Genomic DNA, 26,274 nt, shown 5'->3' with positions numbered 1-26,274 from the left:
TACCGAGGTGATAAACAATGAAAAAGAAGTGAGGGAAGAATTCCCTGATGAAAAACTGTACATGGTACAAGAAGTTAGACCCTGGTTCGCAGATATGGCTAATCACAAAGCATCTGGTTGGATACCAGAGGATCTAACTTGGAATCAAAGAGAAAAGTTTTTGAACGATGCCAATTTTTATGTTTGGGATGAGCCTCACTTGTTTAAGTTGAGTAGTGACAATCTTTTGAGAAGATGTGTCGCGGATGAGGAAACAAAAAGCATTTTGTGGCATTGCCACAATTCGCCTTATGGTGGTCATTTCAATGGTTTGCGTACGGCCACAAAAGTCCTTCAATCGGGATTTTGGTGGCCTACTTTGTTCAAAGATGCTTACCACCATGTTGTCTAATGCGACAGTTGCCAAAGAACTGGTGGAATAGGGAAAAGAGAGGAACTGCCCCTTCAAAAAGTATTGTAGAAGTAGAAGTATTTGATTGTTGGGGCATTGACTTTGTTGGACCATTCCCTTCCTCAATGTCAAATGAATACATCTTGGTAGCTGTGGATTATGTGTCTAAGTGGGTGGAAGCGATTGCTTCACCCAAAGCGGATGGTAAGACCGTGATCAAATTTCTGAAGAAAAATATATTTTCGCGGTTTGGCTCGCCAAGAGTGTTAATTAGTGATGGCGGATCTCATTTCTGTAATGCCCCGCTTGAGAAAGTGTTGGAGCAATATGGAGTAAAGCAAAAAGTAGCTACTCCATATCATCCACAAACTAATGGGCAAGTTTAGAGGACCAATAGAGAGATTAAGAAAATTCTTGAAAAAACTGTTTCTAGCTCTAGGAAGGATTGGTCGATGAAGCTTGATGAAACCTTGTGGGCATATCGGACCGCTTTCAAAGCACCGATCGGTCTTACACAATTCCAAATGGTGTATGGTAAAAGTTGTCACCTTCCCGTAGAATTAGAACATAAGGCATATTGGGCCTTGAAACTTTTAAATTTGACCAAAAGTTGTGTGGGGATAGAAGAAAAATCCAACTAAATGAGTTGGAAGAGATGAGATTGCATGCCTACAAGTCTAATTCTATCTACAAAGAAAAGACCAAATTCTATCATGATAGTAAGATTAGAATGAAAGACTTTAAAGTAGGGCAATTAGTGTTACTCTTCAATTCCTGGTTAAGACTTTTTCTGGGAAAGTTGAAGTCGAAATGGTCCAGACCGTTTTTGGTCAAAGATGTGAGAAGCCAAGGGGCTATTGTGATAGAGGACCAAAAATCAAAGCAAGAATGGGTAGTTAACGGTCAGAGGTTGAAGGTTTATCGAGGAAGCGATTTTAATCGTGAAACTTGTGTTTTATTGTTTGGTGATCCTTGATTGCCTTTGACCGTCGAGCTGACCGACGTTAAACAAAGCGCTCTTGGGAGGCACCCCAAGTTGTATATATTCGCTTGTATTTTGTGTTATTTTTGCAGGTGGGATTTTTGAGTTGTCGTCGAGCCAGAAACGATCTACCGGTATTTTTGGATATGCTCAACTAATGCAGTTTTTCTGCTGTTTCTGGTGTAGCGCGCGCCGCACCCATAAGCGTGCGTCGCGCGCTAGATGAATCCAAATACCCCTTCCAGGAAGAGATGAGGGCGCGTCGCGCCGGTTCTGCGCGCTGTACATATTTTTGAAAAAAAAATAATTTGGTTTGGGCCCACCCATGCTGGGCCTGACCCGGTTTCGTTGGCAGAAGAGTAAGTTAGGGTTTTTGGAGGTTTTTGCCTCCATTCCACCCTTTTTCCTCATATTGTCAAGAGAAGAAAAACAAAACACCAGCTTGTTCTTGCATTGTTGTGCTTTCCATCACTATTTTCGTTGCTTAATTGTCATCATCATCAAAGGTATGTTCTCTTTTCTCTTCTATTTCCATTAATTTAAGTTTTAGAAGTTTAGGTTTTTAGATTTAGGAATTTTTGATAGATTTTGAAAAACTAGGGTAGAAAACAACCATATGCTGTATCTTTTGCCTGCTGCAACCCTTAGAAGGGAGGAGAAGTATGTTCTTCTCTTCTATTTTGCAGAAAAATGAAGAATTTTTCTGGGTTTCGCAGAGCGCGCGTCGCGCCCTGTTCTGCGCGCGCCGCGCCCTGGGTTCAATTTTGAAATTTTTTTTATGTTGTCTGTGCTGTTGTATAGGATCTGTTTTGTGCTTGATGATGAATGTGGCTTGATATGTGCTGTTAATTTTGAGGTTATGCTAACTTTGTTTCAATTGTTCTGTGTTTTGTTTAAATTACAATTGTGCAGGAATGACACCTTTTTTGAAGAGAAAGAAGGCTGGGTCTGGTGAGGGATCTTCCTCACAATCTGGCAGGTTTGATCGGGCAAAATTTCAAGGTCCGGAGCAAGAGGCGAGGTACCATGAGCTCGAAAGCCGAGTTGTATGGAGCGAACGCACGGTAGTTCCTATTGACCACGGCCACTTCCAAAGGGCGTGGACTGCTTTGTCTGAAACATGTTGGGACAAGTTGTTCACTCCAGGACAATTCTATCAGGTGGAGATTGTCAGAGAGTTTTATGCAAACGCCTTGCCTCCGAGCAGTTGGTCAGGTACTGAAGCTTACACGTTTAAAACATGGGTGAGAGGTAAGGCCATTGATTTTAGCAAAGAGGCTATTTTTGATTTTCTTGATAACCCTCTTGCTTTGGTGGAAGAGTGTGAGTACCATCCCAGGTTGAATAGAGGAAACTGGGATGTGGAGAGTATTTGGGAGAAGATTTGCAAGGCTGGTTTCACCTATACTCTGACTAAGGCTGGGCTTCCAAAGACTTTCACTCGTAGTCAGTTGACGGAGGATGCTCAATTGGTGACTTCGGTGGTCCTTTACAACATAAGGCCACGAAGCCACACTTCCTCCATCACCATTGATACTGCAGGTCTAGTTCAGGGTATCTTGAATGGTGATAACATTGATGTGTCTCGGATTGTGGATAATGAGATGAAAAGAGTCGCCCTGAATGGGACTCTTCATGGAGATGGGGTTAAATGTAGGTTGATTTTTCCTGGTTTAATAATGGGTTTGTGCAGGAAAGCTGGTGTCCGGTTTCCACCTGGGGGTATGATTCCTATGGATGGTGTTATCGATGATGTTTTTGCTAACAGGTACTGTTTGCCTGGAGGCCGCCCTTTTGGTGCTGCTACTAATGCACCTGACCTTCCCGACGCAGCTCGAGCTGTTCCTGTTGCTGCTGCACCGCCTGCTGGTTCTCAGTATGGTGAGGCAAGTGACTGGAACTATCAGATGCATATGGCGCATCAGAGAGCATTTATGTTTTTGCAGGATTCTATCCGGCAGCTTTCTCTGCAGCAGCCTGTTGGTTCCAGGGAGGATTTGTCTGCATATGCTTCATGGCCTGAGGGCAGGCCAGATCCTGAGGAGGGGATGGCTGATGAGGAGGACACTTCTGATGAGGAGTAGATTTTTATGCTTTCTTGTTTCATGTTTTATTGTTTTTAGTTTTATGTTAGAATAATTGTTAGTTATTTTGCTTTTAATTTTGTTCCATCCTTTGGATGAGGTACTTTGAAAGGCTAAGTTTACGCCTTTTGGATAGTTAACACCGGTTTGGTGTGGTTTTTTATTTTTATATATATATATAAGTTCAGTTTACTTTATTTATCGCACTTATTTATTTTTAAGTAGTTTTATATTTTTTTTTAGTGTTTATATTTAAGATATGATTAATTTTAATAAGTTGTCCCGATGATTAATTAGTTGGAACATGAATTTTTGTTGTCACGATGAATTTGGGTGATGCAACGCAATTTGAGTGGTGATGATATAAGTTGAAAACTGTACGTGCAAGGTACATCCTTTATCGTTTTGTTTATCAAGTACCGTTGATTCTGATGCTTTTAATTATACAAATTAGTTGTCATTAATTTCTGTTGATAAAATTAGTTCAATTGTGAATCACTTTAGCCTAGCTGTAGTTGTGAGGAGACTTTCCACTGTGTAGATATATAATAAATTGTGCTGGATACCAGCAATGTGCGTTTTAACTCATTTTTATTATGATTAATCTTGCATTTATTATTAAATTGTGTTAAGCATGAAAGTGATCAAGGCGTTTTGTTCTGCACTATGAGAAAAACTTCCAATCCAAATGTAACCTACCCGGTGAGTGTGAGTATTTGATAACCACTTTGAGCCGTTTTTCCAAGATTCAATCGGTATCATTTCCTTGTTTATAGTTGCCGATTTTTTATCTGAATCTTGATGACTTTCTTTTAACCTTGAAGAGTACCATGAAATGTGGTTAGGAATGATTCCTTTTCGCCCTAGAATAGAGAGCATTCGTGATTATGTGGTGGTAATATTCAAGTTGGGGAGAATAAAAAAATTTGGTTGTTTTGGTGATAAGAAGAAAATAAGTGACTGCTCAAGAGAAAAAGAAAAAGAAAAAGAAAAAAAAAAGAGAAAAAAAAAAAGAAAAAAGCTTTGTATATAGCTAGTTTTCCTTTAAATTAAAAAGGTGAGCTCTTGAGCAATAAATTTTTTTGATTGGTTGATAAGGAGGTGTGGATGTAAATGTATTTGAATGCTCTCTTAGGTATTGACCCTTTCGATTCAATGGCCGTGAGATATGACACTTCCTTGTTAACCGAGCCAAGCTACAACCCTAAAGTCCTTAGTGATTCATGCTTATATACTTTTTATTTATTTTGTGCTTAGATGAGTTCATAATTAATTCAATATGTTTGCGTCATTGCCTGGTGAGTGTTAGGATCCTCCAGTTTGTTCTCTCAATAGAGAAGTGCGTAGGTGTGATTCATTCGTGAACTTCTTTTGCTTATGGAATTTTTGACATAGAATTTGTATATAGGATTAGCATTGTTATCATGGTGCTTTGATGGAAACTGGTAAGGATTGATCTTTGTGTACTGTGGGAATTTGAACCACTCAATTGTTCTTGTTTCTGCCTGGTTGTTTCATTTGTGAAATTTTGTGTTCCCGGTAATTTATCATTGTTTTATTTGAGGACAAACAAGAGTTTAAGTTGAGGAGAGTTGTTAGGTGCCAAATTGTGTTAATATTTAGTTTAATTATTGGCACCTTTCGACCGTTTTTATCGGATATTCGTAAAATTCCCTGAAGTTTTAGATAATTATTTATAGTTTATAATTTCAAGCCTTCTTTTAATGATAATATGTGTTTTAGTTGTGATCTTGTAGATTTTAGCCATTTTTGGGAAGATTGGAGCTTGTTTTGGCCTTCATTGGAGAGTGCTGGGCAGAAGTTAGCGTGCGTCGCGTGGAGATATGGGCGCGTCGCGCCCTGGGCAAGATATTTTGGAGCTTCAAAGCAGAGAGTTGCGCGCGTCGCGCGCATTGGCGGTTTATATTTCTTAAGTGTAATAGCGCGAAGCGCGCTGGAGGGCGCGACGCGCCCTTGACAGAAAACTGTTTTACTATATAAGGAGTAAATGTGATATTTGACCTTCTTCTTGACATTCTTAAGAGCTCTTGGAACCCTAACTACTGTAGCCAGTGAAAAATTGGAGATTCGAAGCTTTGATCGTTGATTAATCGCCGTAGATGCTTGTTGATCTTCATCCTTTCCTTCTTGAGCAAGCTACCATTTTCATGGATAGCTAAATTTCTTTTGTATCAAGATAAGATGTAATCTTCCTAGCCTTTGTTATGTTTTTCTTGTGAATATGATATGTATGAACAAGTGATGATCAATATAGATGGTTTAGTTTGTTTATTAAAGCTTTTCTTTGGTATAAGTGTTTGAGACATCAATGTTTGTATCTAGACCTAACGTTATCATCTATCAAACTATGAATTGCAGACATGGATTTAGCGTTTGATGTTTACTTAGTATCGGTTTTAAAAATGTTATTCGTATTGTTTAAACGGTGGAGAAATCGTCGGTTAAACAATACAGTTGTCATACCCCAAATTTGTCCTACCCTTTAATTTCTAACTGGCTTTAGACTCGTGTTTCATCTGCATACCTCCACTAGGTCATTTAACACATCATGCATCATTAATCAATAAACATGGCAAGGGATCGAGTTTGTATATGGAGCTGAGGTTTCACGTTGTTTGAAATTCATACCTTGTACAAGCTTGTTTCTATTGAGGTTTTTAATTGGTCATGGATTGAGGTTCATTTCACTATGCTTGTGTCAATTGGTGGATTTTCAGGGTTGTTCCTATGATCATTCGAAGTTTTTCATCCGATTATTTGGAATACAAGCTATTCGGTTGAGGCTTCGTTAAAAGGGTGTGGATTCATTCATTTAAAGGTTTGTATTGGGCCACCTTCAATTTTTGAAGACATCTGATGGAATTTTGACTGTGACCAAAGTCCATAATGGATTATTTTAGACTTTTACCTTATGATGCTTCGTCATGTTGCAAATTGAAGAGCTGGAAATTTGAAAATATAGCAAAGGGAGAAAAGAGTTGAAATTCAAAAGTGATATTGGAGGGAATTCTTTTTAGACACAAAATCATCGGATTACATGGATGGTGTCATTGGAATCCAAGGAAGGTCATTACACCATTGAGAAGTCATTACACCATATTGAAAAACTACATGGTTGACCGAAGTCAAACTGACCCTAAACCTGTTGCCTCATACTTATACACTACCACCTTTCCAAGGAATGCTTCATATTGATAGATGTAAATTTCAAAGGTCAAAATTGACAAGGAGGAAATTCTATTTCATTCAAATTTGGTACAAGTTTATGATACAAGCCAGGGAGATTACAAAGGAAATTACAAACATATGCAGATCCATATTCTGGTATAATCATACACTCATTCAAATTTCAACTATTATTGCCATGTACATAAAAAAGGGCCATGTTACATTCGATACAAAATTACACAGTGCAGAATACACATTAAATTTTCTTCATCTTCCTTTACCAAGTCTCCTTCGGTTTCACTTTGCTCGCCTGTCTTCGAGTCTCGCCTTCCATGGTCCTACCTCTGAGTCATGCTTCAAAACATAGGAAAACTCACCAAGCTCGGTATCTAAACTAACTGCATATACCGAACAGCCCTGCATCAATAAGAAAAAAACTAGTTCAGATACTCAAGCTAATTCAAATTGTGCACGTTTCAAAGGTAAATCGAACCGGTTCAACTACACAATATTATCATCCAGAACAGTCCCATATTGCATCAAGAGATCCCTGCATATACACACTAAAATCATAACAGAATCCCTACACAATTACCATTCAAACCTGCCGCCATACACATATTCATGATCAGTTCAAGACAACTTCAAATCAACTCATACAGTTCCAAAACCAATACAAAAGCAGAGGAAGCAACTAACTGTTCTCATAATTTACAACAGAAAAACAATCTTGAAACTAACATTTCTCCTACACAGTCCCTACATCAATTAACCAATTACCTTCAAGCTTTCTGCACCTGATCAAAACCTACCACACCATTCAAAATATCAGAGCCTGTCACATTCAAACTTCACACTTCAAAAAGCCAAAAATTCAGAACAAATACAAAGGCAGTCCCACACTTTCATTCATAACAAAAAATAAACAACTCCATACATTCATACAAGTTCATTCCTATCAAACAGACCCAACTTTCATAACTACCTCCTAACAAACTTTCAAACATCTCTAACAGAATTCCCAAACTAATCATAACTAACTAAGACAATCCAAACCTCTTTTAACAAATTCCTAACAGATTCTTTACAACACCCTAACTGTTCTAACTAACCTAACAGTTTTGAAAATAGAATTCATAACCAACTCCTAACCCTCATAATCAACTCTCAATCTCACCCTTCAATCTCATAACCGAAAAATTCAATCCAAGGGCTCTCATCCTTCTCACTCTAAATTACATTCATCTTCACTTCAACTATATAAACTGAACACCATCATCTTCATCAAGGACTCACGCCACTTCCATCCATCTCTTCATCACTCTCTCACGTCCATTCCTCACCACTTCATCACCACCATCACTCACCTATCAACTCTCATCATCTTCATCCACCATTTTCACTCTTCATCATTCTCTGCAACTTCATCCCTCACCTCAGTTCACTCACCCTCAGCACTCTCTCAAATGCACCAAGGACTCACCACACACGAGACTCAGAGAAGACAAAAATCGGAAACAGAAGAAGAAGAGCAAGAATTTTGAGAAGAAGAAGAAGAGGCAGTTAGAAGAAAGGGAGAACAAACCTGTAACAGATTCTCTTCTCTGACTCGAAATTTTCAATTTGTTCATCGCAATTCTCCAAGAAACTCAAAAAAGGATGGCCGATTCATCGTCTTTAGCCTCTAAAATGTAATCACGATTACTCAACAACTTCAATCCTCTGAACTGTAATCACGATTCTTCAACAACTTCAATCGCAGCAATTTTCATCGCACCTCTCGGCATTTCTCCAATCTTCTCCATCTGCCATAACAACTTCGCATTGCAACGTTACTCTTCAATCTCCCAGAATTCGCAACTGCCAATCTCAACATCTTCACGCAACCTGCCGCGATAACATTCGTCTTCTTCGCATCGCAACAAGTTCCAATCATCATCACTGAATCTTGGTTTCAAATCAACGCAATAACAATCCTCAAATTCAGCAATCATCGACCACGAGTCATCAGTTGCGAGTCATCAACCGCGAATCATCAATCAGTCAAGAATTCACGATCTCCATCGGATTTTCGTTGCTCCATCACCACAACTGCGTTATCTACAATTTTCCAGAACTTCAATCGCTACAAGCAACGCCAACCACACAAGAATCTGAAATCGCGAGGGAGATCGGCGAGAAGAGAGTAGAAGAACTTTGTTGTGCTGTTCATGAAGACGAGAGAGGTGTGAGGCGAGCTTCATGAAAGTGAAGGAAGCGACGTTTCTTTGGTGATGTTCGAAGATTTTGCTCGGAGATGATGGAGCTCTCCGGCCGCCACCATCGTCGCAGTTCGTGAAAAGGAAGAAGAATACTCCAATCGCCACAGGTAATCTCAACCCTAATCCCCTTTCAATTATGTTTTTTTATTTATCTCTTTAGTAATTGTTTTATTTATTTTTTGTTCTGAATAATAAAATCTGATGATAGTAAGGAAATGGATCAAAACAATAAGCCTGGGCCATACAAATCATCGCCACACCCCTCTAGCGCCCGTCACACCACCTTCTCTCTTGGCTGAATAGAAGCTATGCAATAACTTTGGGCCAACGATTTTTCACCCCATGGCCCATGCGTTTCACCAATAAAAAATCTGAAAACAATCAACTTGGGCCTTACACGATTTGCTGCGCGTACACCCCCATAGGCCCACACACCATATATTTTGCAACATAAAAAACCTCTGGGCCTCCTCTGTTTGGGCCAGGCGCCTGTTTTACTAATTGCACTGCCATTTTTAGCATTGTACCCCCTGACTCCATTTTAAAATTGATAGAATTTAGGTTTTCTACTTAGTTTTTTTATTTTTATTTTTAGTTGATAAATCACTTCATTTTGGTTAGATTTTAGAGGATTAAAACATAATAAAAATCATCATCTTTTCGCTAAGTAGAGTTTAGGTAATTTGTTTAGAATATAATTGCTAGATTTTTGTCTTAGAATTTTCTCATAAAAACTCATAAAAATAGTAGAATTTTTTTAGGTTAACTTTGACATTTAATTTTATTCATAAAAAAACATAAAAACAAATAATAGTATTTTTAGATTAATATCGTACTAATGCTCGAATATTTTCTTTTGTACGATTTCCATGCTATTTTTTGTATAATTGTGATGTGATTTTTGTCACTTGTTTTGGCCACATTTTAGGCCTACTTTGTTAATACCATTTTAAATACTCCTTTTAGAATTGTTACCATAGCATTAGACTTAGATTAGAATAACAATTAGGGTAGAATGCTTAGGTTAGTCTCCCCCATTTTCATTCTTTTTTCTATTTCAACTTTAATTCACCTAACAACTACTTGACTAATTTCCCATAAAAAATACAAAGAAAACACTTAAAACACTAATAATCAAAGTGAAAATTCTTAAAAAGGGAATGGAACCTTGAAACATCCCTTGCTTAAGGGAATGTTCGAGTGCTTGGATCTCCCTTGCTTAAGGGTCCCATTCAGGCGTAAGTTCCTAACTTCTAAAAAACACAAACCAAAGAGTAACTCGAGTTTCCCTTGCTTAAGGGATTTCCTCGAACCACTCAAACTCTCTCCCTTCTCTCCTTTCTTAAGGGCATTGTTATCTCCGCTCCACTGCATCCTAGGTCGATCCCTTATGCAAGAGCGTGAGCGTTAACTCCGCCCAACTAAAAAACACAAAAACAAACAGAAAATCTTTAGCCGAGCTACGGTAACTCTGATTCCTGAAAAGGATACGTAGGCAGCGGGGTAGGGCCCGTGCGAGTACAATTCTTTATTTTCCCTACATTCTGCATTCATTTCGCATTTAGACATAGACATAGTTATACACCCTTTAGATAGAAACAAACATAGGTGGATACCATCGAGTACGATGGGCGTGAGGGGTGCTAGTACCTTCCCCTCGCGTAACCGACTCCCGTACCTTGATTCTCTGGTCGCAAGACCCTGTTCCTTCCTTTGTTAGGTTTTCTGATATTCCTTTCCCTTATGGGATAAATATATTGGTGGCGACTCTGATCCATTTTTTCGCGAGCGTGCGACAGCTGGCGACTCTGCTGGGGATGTTGCTAGACCTATTGCGGGTCCATTCTTAGCGAGTCGATCCTAGCCTGCGTTTGTTTGTTTATTTACTGGGTGTTTACTTGTTTTATGTCTATACCTTGTATATATGTTTGCATGCTTATTCTTTGCCTGCATATCATGTTTATTTCTGTTTGCACATCATGCATATGGATTATATTTTGTGTTCCCTAGGGTCTTCTGTTCTGTTTTGCAGGTGGGGGGTTTGTATGAGGTAAAAGGCCCACTACCCAGGCCAGTGACACATAGGATTAGCGTGGATGCTCATGTCGACTCCCGTAGCCCTTGCTACGATCGAGCTTGACATTGGGTACCACAACTAGGCGAGGTTCTTTCATGGAACACTGTGTCTGGCACGCTTGTTGCCTCAAACACTTTGTACCCCGTGGGAACTGTAGACCCTGGTGACCATTAGGGACCACTTGTCCGTGTCTAGACTTTATACCCGTGAGATTGGGGTGGGACAGGAAACCTTGACTCCTACATACCATTGCTTCTTCATATTTGAGGTCGGACCTTTATTTGGTCTGTTCTCATGGTGCTTGATATTCTGGTATTAAAAAAAGGCGTCGAACCCTTGATCCTGTGACATTTGACTTATACAGAGGCTTCACATCAGTTATCCAGAGATTGCACAGATCATATGGACCTTGATCCCATGCTTTTGCATCGCATAACATCATTGCTTTATCCACTTCATTTGTGGGGGATCCTAAAGCCTATTTCCAAGAAGAAAAAAAAACAAAAAGAAAAAAGGAAATAGAAAAGCAGAAAAAAGAAAAGAAAATATACTCCATATAAAACAAAGCTTGGATTCCAAAAGAAAAAAGAAAAAAAAAAGTGTGCGGAAAGACTTTAGGATCTCTCATAAATGAAACATGCATTCATACTATCATGCATTTCATGGTTCTTTCAAAGACTTATGGGACCCTTTCTATCCAGATTTCAAGATCAACAACAAATTGACTTCTCACCGCTATGTGCTTGAAAGTTAACAATGGAACAACTTCGTGGGGTTTTGACTGAGATAAGAACGGAAATAGGGTCTGGTATGAATCAGTGTACGAAGGTTATTCAAGCCTTTTCTCTTTGACAAGAAGAATTGAGACAAGTTCCTCAGAGGCCGAATGTCAATGTTAATCTCATCCATGAGAAGGTCTTATGAATCAGAATGTTTAAAGTATTGTTAAGATTCCTATTCTTGGTAAGGAGAATTTACATCATTGAAGTATTCAAGTTTCTGAGTATTGAAATTGACAAAAGGTTCCACCTCTTGGAGGAAAGTTGGGAAGCCATAAAAGTCATGACTCTACTGATTCATATGTTGTTGGTTTGTGCCTAATGCCTGATATCAAGAAATGTAATGGTCATCCATTCTCACTCCTAATGATGGATATTGAAGCTAAATTGGTAATCATCTCCTGTGCATATGTGGAAGTTGCTTGGGGCTCCCGATCGAGGGATAAGCAAGACGTACTCTTATCTTGAGCATTGCATCATTCGCATTGCTCGAATCCCTTAAGGCATTACAAATTCCTGGATGACTTTGTCAGAATCTTTCTCCGTATGGTAATCAAGAATGTTCTACACAACGCTTCTCATTCTCAAGGTTCTACTTCATATCTCAGTTGCCTCTTCTCAGGATTTCCTTCTTAATGGCCTTCGCATGTTAACAGAGACGAGAAGAATATGAGAAACAAATTGACGTGATTCTATTGCCTCGTTCCCATTCGCCTCCCTGTTTGTTGGAACTTCAATTGGTTAAGATTCGAGTATTGGGTCCTCTTCACCACAAATAGATCTCTTCAATTTGATGACCATACAAGGCTTGGGGCTCCCGCACGAGGGATAAGCAAGACGTACTCTTATCTTGAGCATTGCATCACTCGCATTGCTCGAATCCCTAAAGCAAGGCAAAAGTTTACAACTCATGGGTGACTTCGTTGGAGTTCTCTTTTGGAGTAATTTGAAGTGTTTGGAAGGAACTGCAGAAAGTATTCAAGAGCAACAAGTCCAGACGGAGTCAAGTCTCCTCAACAATGGCATTCACCTAGTTTCTTTATTGCATTTTCATTTGTAACATTTCATTGTTTGTTTAAGCATTGCTAGCATGTAAAACTTGTTAATTTCTGAATGAAAAATCATAATACATTGTTTATGTTTGTCTTGAAGAAACCCATTCGTTTTCACTCATAAAATGTTTGTGGCATTACGATACCAACTTTACTAATTGCTTGCTTAGGCAAAAAGCCGAGGGAGAATGATGAAAAATAAAAATGCAAAATCTCTAATCGTGTGTTTTTGAATAAAACCCTACTGAGGATGTACAGGCATTATTTCAAATCCCCAAACACCGGAGATATAAGGGAGATAGACCCTCGTTAACCCCTTTGGGCCTTGAAGTAGGAGTTTCTTTTCTAATCATAAAAAACCCTTATTTTAACCTTGGGGCAGGGTAGTGTTCATTTAGCTTGATCAAGTGTTCAAAACTCTCCAAAAGGATATGCATCTAAGGATACAACAATGGTTATCCTTCAAAAGGTTGAGGAATGTCAAAACCGCAACGATTATCCTTATTCCATCAAGAGATCGAGAGATGACGATACCACAATGGTAATCCTTCATCAAATCAAAGGAGTGAGGCAGTCGCAATCACCTCCAACAAATCCAAGACTATGCGAGGTCACACGACTTGTTCAAAAAAAAAATGGCGAAAAAATAATGAAAATAAAAAGGATGAAAAGAAAATGGCAAAAGAAAAAAGATGATGAAATTGCCGAGCAAGAACAAAGTCGTGTGACAATGAATCAGAAGAATAAAAGGTGAGCGACCGCCATGTCCAAAGAACCTCATTGATTCCTCAACCATTTCAAATTCCTTGTGAGGGATGAACACTCGTGTCGAGTTAGTTGAACCTAGGAGTGGAGAACATCACGAAGGGGGTGGGCACCAAATAATTTTGAGCCTAAAAAAATCCTTTGTTCCAAAACCGTGAACCTGGCCAAGTTACAACCCTTAAAAGTCCTAATTGAAGTAGGGTTTATTTTGAAAGCGCACTCCGATGAGATAGCGTTTAACTGACTCCCAATGAAGCGAGACACATATCCATGTTGGTATCGTATGCTCGCTTTATCTTCCACATGCAAAAATCGAGGTTGTGTCGCAACCTCATTTCATAAAAAGTTTTAAAACTTCAAGACTAACATAGGCTTTGCATTAGAATTATCATTCTTAGAATAAACATTCTTTTGCATGCAAAAATATGTGCTTAACATCAAGGAAATTTTCAATGATGAGAATTAGTGAATGACTTGATCATGTCAAAGTATAAAAGACTTGAGAACTCCAAGGAGTAAAAGCTAATCATCTCAAATATTGACCATCAAGGGGAAGGTTCTCTGAAAAATCCGTTGGGCATGAACAGTTAATGCTTCCTTTGATTACCCTGAGAGGAAGAGTTTGAAGACTCCGTTGAGCGTGGTAAAGTTGTCTCCATGTTCGTCTGACTTCAAAACAAAGAAAGCTTGAGGATTCTAGTAAGATGTACCTAATCAGGGGCAATTGAATCGAGGTTTGACCTCTCAAATTCAGCATATCTGGGGCAATCACGCCGATAAAGCTCTTCAAGCGTTGATCAATCTGGGGCAATCATGTCGAGGAATCTCTTGAGTTAAACCAATCTGGGGCAGTTACGTCGAGATTCGACAAATCTCTCCAAGGATCCTTTGGGGCAAATTCCTCCATAAGTCACGAAGCTTGGGGCACAATTCTGAGTTTTTTTGTCGCTCCATGACCATAGGAGTTTTATTTCTCCTAGAAATTTGGTCTCTCCTCAAGCATAGGAGTTTATTTCTCCTAGGAGTCGTTCCACTTCCCTAATCAAGGCTCCTTATCTGGATCTCTCATCCCCAACATGGTGAATCGAGGGAATCTCCTCAAGCTGAAAATCCTCCAAGCAGTGGCATATGGTGAGAAGTCAGAATTTTTTCTTCAAATCAAAGAAGGTGCATCTTACAAATCAAAGTCCAATGTCTATTGGCACCTCCACATGATTCTTAACACTAAGGGGATTCTCCCTGATGTTTATCACTCATCAATGCCTTTATTTGGCACTCTGCAAATAGTATTCATTGCATATAACATTGCATCCTCAAAAGCGTAGCATATCCGTCAAGTCGGATCATTACGCCACAGAAAAATTCAAACATGCATACAAAGCATAAGCCAGATAATACAAATCAACATTCAATCAAGACGATGATACATCCCCACAAAAAAGTTGTCCTTACAAACTCTGATTGATATCTGCTACTACATCACAAATCTCCTCAAACCATGGTGCCAATACCTGGTATTCTCAATCCCAAAAAGAAATCTTATCTTCTCTCTCCTGTCTTTCTTCGTCAGAATCGTTGTCTCCGAGGTTATTTCTCGTGTGCTGCGTGAAGATTAGAGTGTGAGTGAGGGTGGGCATTCAACCCACCTCATTTTTCAATCATTTGAATAACCATACTTGGTGTGTGGCAATTCGAACGATTGCCGCTCTTGAAGAGTTACACCCCGCCTTTGGCCTGAGGGATTAATGCAATTCTTATGCTTCGCCAGCATCAACATCTTCGTGATTATGTCTTTCGATCGAGTCTAGTCGTCACTAGTCTCCGTGATCCCTTCCCCCGTATGGGAAAACTTTTAGATCCAACCCCTGTGTTGTGTATCCTTTGCCTTCCGTCCTGGCAAACCATTTCAAGACTAATTTCCAACCTCAGTGTTGATATTAATTCTTTCTTCCTTCGACCTCAGTGTCGATACCTTTCCTTTTTCAACCTCAGTGTTGACGCTTATCCTTTCCTTGTCCAACCTCTGTGTTGATGCCTATCACTCCTTCACCGACCTCTGTGTCGATGCCAATCGTTATTCACAACCTCAGTTTCGATGTTTATCTTTCCTCGTCCCAACCTCGGTGTTGATGTCCTCGACCTCAGTGTCGACGCCTTTCCTTTCACAACCTCAGTGTTGATGTCTCCCAACCTCAGTGTTGATATGCTCCAACCTCAGCGTTGATGTCCTCCAACCCCAGTGTTGATGTTTATCCTTTCTTTCAATTCTTGTGGATCGTAGGCCCGTTGACCTTATCCTCATCTTTTTCATTTCTTGTGGATCGTAGGTCCGTTGACCTTATCCTCATCTTTTTCATTTCTTGTGGATCGTAGGTCCGTTGACCTTATCCTCATCTTTTTCATTTCTTGTGGATCGTAGGTCCGTTGACCTTATCCTCATCTTTTCCATTTCTTGTGGATCGTAGGTCCGTTGACCTTATCCTCATCTTTTTCATTTCTTGTGGGTCGTAGGTCCGTTGACCTTACCCTAGTTTCGAGTCACGGATCGTAGGTCCTACCTTTCCATCAAACCCATACTTTCCAACCACAGTTTCATACAACAATCATTTCCATTGAGAACCTTGTATTGGCACCTTGGCTACGTTACAAGCTATCACCGTTCACATCCAGTTATTCGCTGTATATTTCTCCACCAGAAAAACAATAAATTTCTCTTTCCCCAGCAGATGTCAAAATACAAAAATAAAGGCAACACTTACACCATCTTCTCTTTAAGACAAATTTCTGGTACTTTGATATTTAATCTTCTTCCACCTCGAAGGTTCGAAAGACTAGCGTCAATCTCACCTTCAGGTTTAAGACGATTAAATAGGGGCAGCTGTCATACCCCAAATTTGTCCTACCCTTTAATTTCTAACTGGCTTTAGACTCGTGTTTCATCTGCATACCTCCACTAGGTCATTTAACACATCATGCATCATTAATCAATAAACATGGCAAGGGATCGAGTTTGTATATGGAGCTGAGGTTTCACGTTGTTTGAAATTCATACCTTGTACAAGCTTGTTTCTATTGAGGTTTTCAATTGGTCATGGATTGAGGTTCATTTCACTATGCTTGTGTCAATTGGTGGATTTTCAGGGTTGTTCCTATGATCATTCGAAGTTTTTCATCCGATTATTTGGAATACAAGCTATTCGGTTGAGGCTTCGTTAAAAGGGTGTGGATTCATTCATTTAAAGGTTTGTATTGGGCCACCTTCAATTTTTGAAGACATCTGATGGAATTTTGACTGTGACCAAAGTCCATAATGGATTATTTTAGACTTTTACCTTATGATGCTTCGTCATGTTGCAAATTGAAGAGCTGGAAATTTGAAAATATAGCAAAGGGAGAAAAGAGTTGAAATTCAAAAGTGATATTGGAGGGAATTCTTTTTAGACACAAAATCATCGGATTACATGGATGGTGTCATTGGAATCTGTGGTGTCGTTTTCTTTTACCTCCCCGTTTCACTTGGGAGGACGGCACGCTAAACCCTTCACGCGAAATTTGGAAGGAGAATGCGCCCGTGGTGGGATGAATTTTATTTCAGTTCTTCCTACGATATCACACGAACTTTCTTATTTTGTCCTACGAGTAGGAAAGGGGAAAAAAGATCTCAACTAAACCCTAGGAGTTTGCTAAGTGTGGGGATTTCACTTAGACTAGAAATTCTGGAGTCCGGGGGGTCGGTTATACATAGGGAAGTGTTTAAACACCCTACATATCTGTAGTACTCTACAGGAACCTTCTCTGTGTCATTGTGTTTGTGTTTATTGCTAATGATTGGGAAAGTTTCTCCTTTGTATTAGGAGAAGGAATTGAATTGATTAAAGAAGACAGACAGACAGACAGACTGACTATTTTTGGTATTTTATTAGCTCGCTGAGATTCCTTGTGAACCTCATGCCTACATATCCCTAGTGGAAGTCAGAGCTTAATGTAGTTCGGGGAACTAACTAGGGAAATTAATTATTTTTGGTGCCTTGTTTGAAGCTCAAGGTTGAAGCTTGGAATTAAATCTCTGTTTACAGTAAAGAGACATGAAATTATCTCTACAGAGAGGTATTAGTACTATTCTACCACAAACATTTAAAGGAGTGACAGAATAACTGAATTCATTTCATTCAAGAGGGGGACCTTACTTGTGTATGTGCAAGTATACCAGTCAAATGCCTCTTAAATGAAAGAAAGATGCTCATCCAAATTAGGGAAAGTTACCACATGTCTGGGTTTTACTGCCAGCTCATGCCTTTCAAAATCCTAAATGGGAGACTTGATTAAAATTGAAATGAAATGTTTGTTTGTTTGAATGTGGTAGAGTAGTAAAAATATCTCTCTATAGAGATAAGCTATGTCTATCTACTGTATAAAAGATTTGACTTTAGCTGGCTTGTATGAGGCCCAAGCTTGAGGCTTTTTTTTGATTGATTAATTAATATTATTGACTCTGGGAGATGACTCCACTGGGGATTAATTACAGGGTATTTTAGTGTTCTGTACAAAGCCCAGAATTGAGGCTGACTCTACTTAGGGAGACTCTATTTATATGCCTTGTACAAAGCCCAAGGTTGTGGCTGAATCTAGCTAGGGAAAAAAACTATTTTCTGCCTTGTACAAAGCCCAAGGTTGTGGCGGACTCTTAAATGAATTAAGTATTGATGACTATATGGGGAAAGATCCTAAGTGTTAGGAATCTTTGACACATGAAAGATATGGTTTATCTGCCTTGTACAAAGCCCAAGGTTGTGGCTACTGAATGATGAAGAACTCACTGGGGAGACTCTATTATCTGCCTTGTACAATGCCCAAGGTTGAGGCTGACTCTTAACAGGGGAGTTTTATTGTTTGGGTGCCTTGTATGAAGCCCAAGGTTGAGGCTAACTGTTTTTGTTGGTTTTGACTCTACTGAGGAGGTTTTATTTATTAAAAGACTGTTTTTCTTTGGAAGCTAACCCTTTCCAGGGATTTTGACTCAGCTGGTGAATTTGTCTGTTAAAAGACTGACTTTTATCATGTTTTTGGAGGCTGACCCTTTCCAGGGGTTTTGACTCTTTTGGGGAAATTATCTCCTAAGAGAATGAATCTTTATTTTTTTGATATTTTTATTAATTGACTTTGGAGGCTAACCCTTTCCAGGGGTTTATATTAAAAATGAAAGAATGTGTGGAAGCTAACCCTTTCCAGGGATTTTGACATTTTAGACAGATGTTGGAGGCTAACCCTTTCCAGGGGTTTTTGTTAAAATGATAATTGATTTGGGTAGCACTCCATTAATTATTAAAGGATGAAAGGATTGGCAGAAAGATTATCTAGTGAGACTTCTTGTTTAAAGCCCAAGATGAAGGCTGACACATGCTGAGGATGATCAAACATGGATCCTAGACTCTGCTAAGGAAGATTGATGAAGATAAGGGTGACAGAGACTGTCCATGTCTCTCATTCCAAAAAGTGTACTCAATGCAAAATTGAGACAAACTTAGCTTGTTTAAAGTCTGGTTTAAATTGGAAGAAACTCACCAGGGTAGGCTAAAAGGTGACTAAAGACCTGTTCCTATGTTTATAAGAAACCTGATGGGTCCTTGTATACAAGCTCAAGAGGAAGCTGGAAATGCTTTTAAGAAGCCTGTGGGTCCTTGTACAAAGCCCAAGAGGAGGCTAATCGAGGGTCCTTGTTATAGCACAAGAGAAAGCTATGTAGTTTTGAACTTATTTTGGCTCTAAGCAAATGGGTAAGAGGTTTCACCGGGAATAATTCCTCTTTGGGTGGATGTGTCCTATTTTTTGGATTCTAAGGTTTTTGCCAAGATGTTTCACCGGGAATAATTCATCTTGGGGGTTTGAACTACAGATCTCTAATTAGGAAAGAGCCTTCACCGGGAAGACATTCTCAATCCTAGGTCATATTCCTATAATATATATATATAGTTTAACTGTCCTAAGGTTTATACTCAAACGCAGTTCTAAACTAATATATGTGCACAGTTTATATTTGACAGTAATTTAAACAAAGACTGTAAATTGAAAGCTTGTAAAGCCTAACCTGGATGGAGTGGAGGCCATTGAAGAAGTATGTACAGAGCCTCAACAGTATTTTTGTTGTTTTTGTTGATAACAGTTGAATATATATATGATAAACAGTTAATGGTTTTTGAAAACAGAAGAAGTGAAGATGGACAAAGGTCACATAGGTATCTGAAGAGTTTCACCGGGAATAATGCCCTTCAAATACCAGAAGAATGTTTTGAAAACAGAAAGAAGATTTTGAAAATACAGTTTTGAAAACAAGCTAAGAAGGGAAGGTTTTTGGGACTTACACTCTATTAGAGGCCCACTTAAAAAATGATTTACTGTTTATGAAAACAGTTGAAAAGATTTTGAAATACTGTTGCGAAAACAGTTGATTAATGATTTGAAATGATTACTGTTGTGAAAACAATTTTATGAGTTTTTAGGCTTACCTCGAAGAATGAGAAATTGGATTTCTGAGTTTGAGGTGTTACCTTGATCCTTAAGTGATATGCTTGGAATAAATTGGGATCTCAACAGTTATTGAGCATCCACACCAGCAGAAAAGAAACGTCGAATAAGCTCACAGCTTACAGCATTCCGTGATCATCCAGTAATTGTTTAAAGACTTCTACAGCAAATGGAAGACCAAACAAACAGACAAAGTCCGAAGAAACACAGAGAAATAATCTCGAAGTCTCCGATGAAGTGAGAAAATTCAAGTAATGTGCAACAGTAATCAAAATAGAAATTTAAATGATTAACTACACAAAATTATATGAAAATATCAAATTCAAACAAGATTAATCTAAAGAAAGATATTTTTGTAGTTTTTATGAAAAGGAGAAAATAATTAGAGAACATAAACTTAAATATGTATCTAATATATATTTTTTTGGAGTTTTTAATAAGGATTATAAAAGAAATTAAAATCCTATATTAAATTAAAACACTTATTCTTATGAAAATATTTATGGAAGAAAATTAGAGGAGAATTAGTAAAAAAAACTAATTAAATGGGCCAGTAGGTGCTAAAAATAAAATAGGGGTGCAGCCCAAATATATTAAAGGGCTGAATAAAATAAAGAAAATAAAAGCTGGACCGGACCGGGTCGGGTCAGTGTGACCCGGATCCGCCCATGTCTTAACACACTAATTGGGTTAGAGAGAAAACCCTAAGATTAAGGGAATGAGGCTGCGCTTTCCTCTCCCTCATTTTCACGATTCTGGGAAAAAACAAATGGAAGAACACAGAACAAATCTTCTCCCCCTATATCTCAATTTCGTTCGCGATGAACAACCATGGCGGATTTTTTCCTTTGCTCAAACAACAACGAACCGGCCCTCGTTTCACTCTTGGCCTCTCTCACGATCTTTCGCTCTCTCTCTCTCTCTCTCTCTCTCTCGGTTCTCTCGGTGGCTCACAGTCTCTCTCGCGGTGCTCACTCTCACGATGATTTCTCTCACTCGGTTTCTCACCGAGCAACAGCAACACTCAGCCATGGAGGATTTTCTGGAAAGCTTTGGACAAATATGATGAATAACAAGGATGAACTCAACTCTACATCAAATCCTAATTTGATTTTACCAGAATTATGAACAGTGGCGGAAATCTGGGTAAGCTTAAATTTCGTTGTTTCGGATTTTTTCCGTGTTATGTGATATGTGATATAGCAGTGATAGCTTACAAATTATACTATGTTTCCTAATCTTAGTGTCTGAATAATTGTAGGGGAAAACTTACAGCAACAAATAATTAACAGTGATATAAGAGTGGTAGTAGAAAGGACTTACCTGCGGCAAGGAGGTGTTTGCCGGATTATTCATCGAGGTAAGCTCCTGGTTCCTTGCACTTCTGAGTTATTGTTGCTTATATCTGAACCGTGAATTATTGTTGTGATGCTAAATTTTGCTTTGAGTTGCTCCTGAGTTGTTGTAAATTTTTCCTGTAAATTGTTGCTGTCGGGATGAGTGATTCTGAACCTCGGTTTCTTGTTGTTGCTGAATTTTTGAACCGTTATTTGGTGCTGCAGGTTGAAGTTGATGTGGGGCTGCAACTGAAAGTTGGAGGTATGGTTTCAACCCTCCTTTCTTTCTTCTGGAAATTTCGAGTGGTGTTGTTGAAGAACACCCTCAAATTGTTGTTGATTGTTGTAGAACAACTTTGAATTGTTGTTACTAACAACCTCTCTTTCTTTGAAATTGTTGTAGGCTTTTGATGAAGGTGATGCCACAACACCTCTTTGGACTTATGGGAGCGCCTTGAAGATGGAACTTCAAGTTGTTGGAAGCTTGAAGATGAAGATCTTCAAGAAAGGTATGAAGAACTACCTTTTCCTTCTTCCTTACTTTGTAACTAGAATGCTCACCTCCAATAGAGAATCTCTTGGCTTGAGAATTTCTTCTTGCCAAGAGGTCTATTGAACAATATATGAGCAATAGAGAGAGAAGAGAGAAAGCAAGAACTTAAGTTGCTTTGGTGTAACAAATACTATGGAGAGCCCTTCTATTTATAGGCAAAGAAAAGGATATGTTAGGCATTATGTAACTTGGTAGTCAAGTTTGTGATTCTTGTAAGAAAGGAATATCCATTGTGACATAAGCAAAAAGATTCCACATGACATAAGCCAAAAGATTCCTTTATGACATAAGCCATGTGAGAAAATTTTCATGTCATTTTATGATATCTCTAAGTTGTAGAAATTTATGACATAAAAATCTCTCTTTGACTTTCTTTGACTTTCTTTGACTTTTGACTTGATTTGAACTTTTGCTAAATTCACCCCTTTTATGTCTCTTTTTTCTTTCATGTCATATGAGGACTTTTGAAGAAAACATGAAGAAGGAGACTTGGACATCAAGAATGGATACTTGAAGATTTCAAGAATGGATTCAAGAATGTTTTTTTTGTACTTTCTTTTATTCTTGTAATTCCAAAAGAATTTGTATGAACTTGTATTCTTGGAACTTTGAATGTAATCTTGAATTTTGAATGAAGTCCACTTTGGAATTTAGAACTTTGTAAAGAATGATCTTCATTTGTGGATGTTTGAATTTCCTTTAAAATCTTTGAATGAAGTTGTATGAAACATGAATATTTCTTGAATGGAATTTGAATTCCTTTGAAATGTTGAAAACTTGGATGATCCCTTTTGAAAAGGAAATGGTGGAATATCCATGTAGTGAAAATTTGAATTTAAAGTCTTGAAACATATTCTTGCATCATGAATTCGGATAGCACACTTCTTCTAAGCAATCCATATGAACGAATTTCTTCACCATGATGAATCCATAGGCTAAAAGTCACGAAATAAATTCCAAACGACCCTCTTGAATCCATAAATTGGAAATGGCACACTTTATTTGAAAAACCTCCATGGACATGAAATTATTTTGCAAATAATGAGTGAACGAATGAAATCTTGATCACGGCTTCCAAACCGATCAAGAAATATATTTGAATTTGACGCCTAGGATGTGACATCTCAGGGGGGTCAAAAATTAGGGTATGACAGAATCCAAGGAAGGTCATTACACCATTGAGAAGTCATTACACCATATTGAAAAACTACATGGTTGACCGAAGTCAAACTGACCCTAAACCTGTTGCCTCATACTTATACACTACCACCTTTCCAAGGAATGCTTCATATTGATAGATGTAAATTTCAAAGGTCAAAATTGACAAGGAGGAAATTCTATTTCATTCAAATTTGGTACAAGTTTATGATACAAGCCAGGGAGATTACAAAGGAAATTACAAACATATGCAGATCCATATTCTGGTATAATCATACACTCATTCAAATTTCAACTATTATTGCCATGTACATAAAAAAGGGCCATGTTACATTCGGTACAAAATTACACAGTGCAGAATACACATTAAATTTTCTTCATCTTCCTTTACCAAGTCTCCTTCGGTTTCACTTTGCTCGCCTGTCTTCGAGTCTCGCCTTCCATGGTCCTACCTCTGAGTCATGCTTCAAAACATAGGAAAACTCACCAAGCTCGGTATCTAAACTAACTGCATATACCGAACAGCCCTGCATCAATAAGAAAAAAACTAGTTCAGATACTCAAGCTAATTCAAATTGTGCACGTTTCAAAGGTAAATCGAACCGGTTCAACTACACAATATTATCATCCAGAACAGTCCCATATTGCATCAAGAGATCCCTGCATATACACACTAAAATCATAACAGAATCCCTACACAATTACCATTCAAACCTGCCGCCATACACATATTCATGATCAGTTCAAGACAACTTCAAATCAACTCATACAGTTCCAAAACCAATACAAAAGCAGAGGAAGCAACTAACTGTTCTCATAATTTACAACAGAAAAACAATCTTGAAACTAACATTTCTCCTACACAGTCCCTACATCAATTAACCAATTACCTTCAAGCTTTCTGCACCTGATCAAAACCTACCACACCATTCAAAATATCAGAGCCTGTCACATTCAAACTTCACACTTCAAAAAGCCAAAAATTCAGAACAAATACAAAGGCAGTCCCACACTTTCATTCATAACAAAAAATAAACAACTCCATACATTCATACAAGTTCATTCCTATCAAACAGACCCAACTTTCATAACTACCTCCTAACAAACTTTCAAACATCTCTAACAGAATTCCCAAACTAATCATAACTAACTAAGACAATCCAAACCTCTTTTAACAAATTCCTAACAGATTCTTTACAACACCCTAACTGTTCTAACTAACCTAACAGTTTTGAAAATAGAATTCATAACCAACTCCTAACCCTCATAATCAACTCTCAATCTCACCCTTCAATCTCATAACCGAAAAATTCAATCCAAGGGCTCTCATCCTTCTCACTCTAACTAACATTCATCTTCACTTCAACTATATAAACTGAACACCATCATCTTCATCAAGGACTCACGCCACTTCCATCCATCTCTTCATCACTCTCTCACGTCCATTCCTCACCACTTCATCACCACCATCACTCACCTATCAACTCTCATCATCTTCATCCACCATTTTCACTCTTCATCATTCTCTGCAACTTCATCCCTCACCTCAGTTCACTCACCCTCAGCACTCTCTCAAATGCACCAAGGACTCACAACACACGAGACTCAGAGAAGACAAAAATCGGAAACAGAAGAAGAAGAGCAAGAATTTTGAGAAGAAGAAGAAGAGGCAGTTAGAAGAAAGGGAGAACAAACCTGTAACAGATTCTCTTCTCTGACTCGAAATTTTCAATTTGTTCATCGCAATTCTCCAAGAAACTCAAAAAAGGATGGCCGATTCATCGTCTTTAGCCTCTGAACTGTAATCACGATTCCTCAACAACTTCAATCCTCTGAACTGTAATCACGATTCTTCAACAACTTCAATCGCAGCAATTTTCATCGCACCTCTCGGCATTTCTCCAATCTTCTCCATCTGCCATAACAACTTCGCATTGCAACGTTACTCTTCAATCTCCCAGAATTCGCAACTGCCAATCTCAACATCTTCACGCAACCTGCCGCGATAACATTCGTCTTCTTCGCATCGCAACAAGTTCCAATCATCATCACTGAATCTTGGTTTCAAATCAACGCAATAACAATCCTCAAATTCAGCAATCATCGACCACGAGTCATCAGTTGCGAGTCATCAACCGCGAATCATCAATCAGTCAAGAATTCACGATCTCCATCGGATTTTTGTTGCTCCATCACCACAACTGCGTTATCTACAATTTTCTAGAACTTCAATCGCTACAAGCAACGCCAACCACACAAGAATCTGAAATCGCGAGGGAGATCGGCGAGAAGAGAGTAGAAGAACTTTGTTGTGCTGTTCATGAAGACGAGAGAGGTGTGAGGCGAGCTTCATGAAAGTGAAGGAAGCGACGTTTCTTTGGTGATGTTCGAAGATTTTGCTCGGAGATGATGGAGCTCTCCGGCCGCCACCATCGTCGCAGTTCGTGAAAAGGAAGAAGAATACTCCAATCGCCACAGGTAATCTCAACCCTAATCCCCTTTCAATTATGTTTTTTTATTTATCTCTTTAGTAATTGTTTTATTTATTTTTTGTTCTGAATAATAAAATCTGATGATAGTAAGGAAATGGATCAAAATAATAAGCCTGGGCCATACAAATCATCGCCACACCCCTCTAGCGCCCGTCACACCACCTTCTCTCTTGGCTGAATAGAAGCTATGCAATAACTTTGGGCCAACGATTTTTCACCCCATGGCCCATGCGTTTCACCAATAAAAAATCTGAAAACAATCAACTTGGGCCTTACACGATTTGCTGCGCGTACACCCCCATAGGCCCACACACCATATATTTTGCAACATAAAAAACCTCTGGGCCTCCTCTGTTTGGGCCAGGCGCCTGTTTTACTAATTGCACTGCCATTTTTAGCATTGTAACCCCTGACTCCATTTTAAAATTGATAGAATTTAGGTTTTCTACTTAGTTTTTTTATTTTTATTTTTAGTTGATAAATCACTTCATTTTGGTTAGATTTTAGAGGATTAAAACATAATAAAAATCATCATCTTTTCGCTAAGTAGAGTTTAGGTAATTTGTTTAGAATATAATTGCTAGATTTTTGTCTTAGAATTTTCTCATAAAAACTCATAAAAATAGTAGAAT

The 26,274-nt window shown here is 38.5% G+C and overlaps 1 long non-coding RNA gene across 2 annotated transcripts; it reads left to right on the top strand.

Moving 5' to 3' along the window:
* The first annotated feature begins 20,827 nt into the window (after positions 1 to 20,827).
* LOC131655450 (uncharacterized) lies at positions 20,828 to 22,677 on the top strand. 2 transcript variants are annotated; one of them, XR_009299769.1, is made up of 5 exons: positions 20,828 to 21,248; positions 21,364 to 21,462; positions 21,665 to 21,701; positions 21,843 to 21,948; positions 22,463 to 22,499. It is a non-coding gene; the product is annotated as an uncharacterized LOC131655450 (long non-coding RNA). The 2 variants fall into 2 exon arrangements; XR_009299768.1 differs by having other exon boundaries at positions 21,843 to 22,677.
* Positions 22,678 to 26,274: the final 3,597 nt, after the last annotated feature.

The sequence above is a fragment of the Vicia villosa genome, linkage group LG3, assembly GCF_029867415.1.
Source record: "Vicia villosa cultivar HV-30 ecotype Madison, WI linkage group LG3, Vvil1.0, whole genome shotgun sequence".
Taxonomy (NCBI): domain Eukaryota; kingdom Viridiplantae; phylum Streptophyta; class Magnoliopsida; order Fabales; family Fabaceae; genus Vicia; species Vicia villosa.
Note: the sequence above shows the minus strand (reverse complement) of the source record. Positions and strands in the feature narration are given on the sequence as shown.